Below are 3,644 nucleotides of genomic sequence, written 5' to 3'. Positions count from 1 at the left end.
AAATAGTCGCACGGAGACCTTTCAAAAATCCAGGTCGATGGGCAGTTAAAAAAAAAATGGATTTTTTTTTCTCTCGAGGTATTTCTTTTGATTGTTCGATAACCGTAGCTCAAAAAATTTTTTTCTAAAGATCTTGAAACTAGAGACACAACCTTTTGAAAATCACTAAAAAAATTCATGAAAATTCTTTGTTCTTTTAATTTTTCCAAACGTGCGGCATTAGTGCGTCGAAGTACGATATCTCCGATATCATAGAAGATATTAAAAAAATTTATTTACAAAAATTGTAGCCAACTTAAAAATGCACATTTTAAAATTATTTTCTCGTATACAGAATGAACCAAACATACATTAAATGAGGCACCCTATATATTATTTCAAATTTAGATTAAGCTCACCTTTCCCATGCTTCCAATATAGGGTTTAATTATGTTATATAGGGTATTTCAAAAGTTATGGTCAATTGTATACGAGAATCATTCCCATTTCAGCGTCCTGTATACCCTACACAGAACAACTTAACGATAATTTTATGCATGCATAACTTTTTAATATTGGTACAGTTTTACGAGAAAGTGATATTTCTTTATTATTGCAATAGTTGAATATAGGGCGAGCCGAAACTCGAGCACATAATTTTCTCAATTCTTTTAAATGAATTTTATTTTAAAAGGTGAAAATACACTTTATGTTCTTTCATTTTTATAAAGCATTGCCTATAGCTAAAATCATTAATTTCTGAGATATTTACTATTTAATAACAAAAAGAAATCCTATTATTAATTTTAAAATGTGCAGTTTTAAGTTGGCTACAATTTTTGTAAATAACTTTTTTTTATATCTTTTATAATAAAGGAGATATCGTACTTCGACGATTTAAGCCGCACCATGTATATTCAATTTTTTTTGGAAAACTCTTTCTTCGTAAACACTTCAATTTTTGACACGCAGTATCTCTTATTTTCATTCGCGCCTATTGTTCGACTATGGTTTTCCAGCCATAGCGTTTATAAACTCCCTATAACACGCTCCTATATCCACTCCGGTAACCACGGCGACAAACAAAGTTTGTCCCGACCGACTAACTACATAAAAATTTTATGAGCTCCACACTTTTAGTTCGCCCTAATTTTCTTGGGACGAGCAACGAAATGAAACAGTCCTTTGCGGCGCGTCTCCGGCATACATAAAGTTCTAAGCAAGGTGGGCGTCGAAGTTTAGGCGTCTCATTCATGCTTAATAAAGGGCTTAGTATCGAGAGCGAAGGGATACCAAGTGTTTTGAGGAAAGCCGGATTGGTTTGGAAGATGAGCTTACACGGAGGCCACAAAATTCGCAGACTACCAAATGGAGTATACAGGGTGTCCCATAAGCACATGATCAAAAAGGTACTGCGACATTCTTTGTCTCAAATGAAGACGATTTGACCTACAGCAAACAGTCGATTGTCGTTTTTTTACATAATTTAATTTTGCCTTTACAAAATGGAAAGAAAAATTTAAATTTTCATGACAGGGTATTTTCAAAAGAAGAAAGAAGAAAAAGAACGCATTTTGCATAAAAATGACTTCATAAAATGTTCAGCCCCTAGGAGATACAGCCTCTCAAAGTTTCCAAAAAATATGGAATAGCGGATGTAATTTTAAAACCAAAAGGTCAGATTTTAGACAAATTTTCTACAACTTCTACAATAAGTTTTCGAAAATTTCTGGCTCTTGGAGGGAGTTGAACTAAGCATCCCCCAAGTTATTTTTTCGCTACAACTTTTTTGTTTGATAAAAAATGAATTTTGAAAAATACGTATCAGATAGCCCGGTTTATTTTAAAATTTTTACTTGACCTACTTTTTGCTTTAATACCTACTAACCGTTTATTAATAAACAAATGCATTGTCATTCGCAGTTCAACACGAACGATTGCAACTAATTGTAAGAAATATTTAAGTAGGCGGCTGCTGTCATGCTAATTGTTGTCATTAGATCTTTTGAAGAGATGTTGAAAATTTTCAAACAGTTGCTTGATGAATCCTAAATTGCACTTACTACACTCTCACCTTGACTACTTTCCTCAAAACCTTCACCTACAGTGAACAAGGAGAAATATTTCATCAAGATATAAGTGAAATAGAGAATATATAGCAAGGAAGATGGGAATCAACATGATGGTAGATTTCTGTTGGACATTAAAGAGAGAAATGAATCAGAATAGATAGGAGCGAAAGAGAAAAGAGTTCGGTACAAGAGAAGAAAAGTGTAAGAGGAACATCAAAGAAAGCCTGGCTAGAATCAGTAAATTATATCCATGACATTTATTCAAGATTTTTTGGGATTCGTCAAGATTTCCATTTTTTTGCGATTTTTGCAAAACTTTTGGGTAATGAGACTCAACAGACTTTAGATTCAAATTCGAGTCGACAAAATTTATGAGAAGAATACTTGATCCAATCTAGAAAACTTCTTTCTAAATTTTGTCACACTCATTAATACGATTTTTTGCCGTTTTCAGCTATTTTTTTGCGGTTTCTGCAAAATCTGTAGGAGGATACAGCTAATAGACTTCCGACTCGAATTTAGCTTTTCAAAATATATAAGAAATTATACTCGATCAAGGTCAGGAAAAATTTTTTGAATTTTTTTTGCCCTCACTAACTTTCGCTATTTTTGGTGAATTTTCAATATTATTTTGCGATTTTTGCAAAACCTGGGGGAGATGCAACTTCAAAGACTTCAGATTTGGACTCAGCACATCAAAATACATAAGAAACCCACTTGACCAAGTTCAGAACAAATTTTTTCGAATTTTTTTCCGCTTACGAACGTGATTTTCGACCATATTTCACTATTTTTTGCCAATTACTCAAAATTTTGGAAGCGTTAGAGCTAAACGGACGACATATTCGGATGATACAGCACGTCAAAGTCTAATGGGTCGAATCAAAGGTACACACCACTTTGAGAGGCTATATTGTGCAAAACCATAATTATCGTATCAACTTCGACGTCACCTGTTACGTGGGTGTTGTACCATAATGAAAACGTAATATTGACAGTTGGTAGAAGGAAGCGCAAAAACAAGCGCTTAGGTGAGGAATTCTGGAAGGAAGCCTAGATAGTTGAAGTGAAAACAGTGTGGAGATGGGTAGCAAGACGATCGGCGGGGAGTGTGGCAAAGTAGTGAAAAATTAAAAGTGTTTAACTGGTATTAGTTAGCAGGTAATTATTCTCTAAGTACTTTGTTGTTAATATTTTTCTAACGTAAAATTGTTATAATTATTATTAAAGAGTGCTCATTATTTATTACATGTTAAAATATGTATATATTGTCGTGACTGCCCGGATATTGCAATAACAACTCCTTTGTTTCACATTTAACTTATTTAATCATGATTACGTTGTTCGAAAAACAAGTAATAAAGCATTTCTTGTTCTCACTTTATGTCATACGCATATAAGAGCCCTGTTGAATTTACTTACACTTTCGCCCGTGAGGAATGAATCTGTAAACAGAATAATTGGATACAAAAAAAAGAATTGCTCTGGATTGCCTCCCGTATGGGACTCCAGTACCTTGAATTTTAATGTATTTACTTGACGTTTTTCATGCATTGTATTATGTCTCAGGAGAAATGAAGCATAGTATTGTTA

Source organism: Anoplophora glabripennis, unplaced genomic scaffold, assembly GCF_000390285.2.
Source record: "Anoplophora glabripennis isolate ALB-LARVAE unplaced genomic scaffold, Agla_2.0 scaffold913, whole genome shotgun sequence".
Classification (NCBI taxonomy): domain Eukaryota; kingdom Metazoa; phylum Arthropoda; class Insecta; order Coleoptera; family Cerambycidae; genus Anoplophora; species Anoplophora glabripennis.
Note: the sequence above shows the minus strand (reverse complement) of the source record.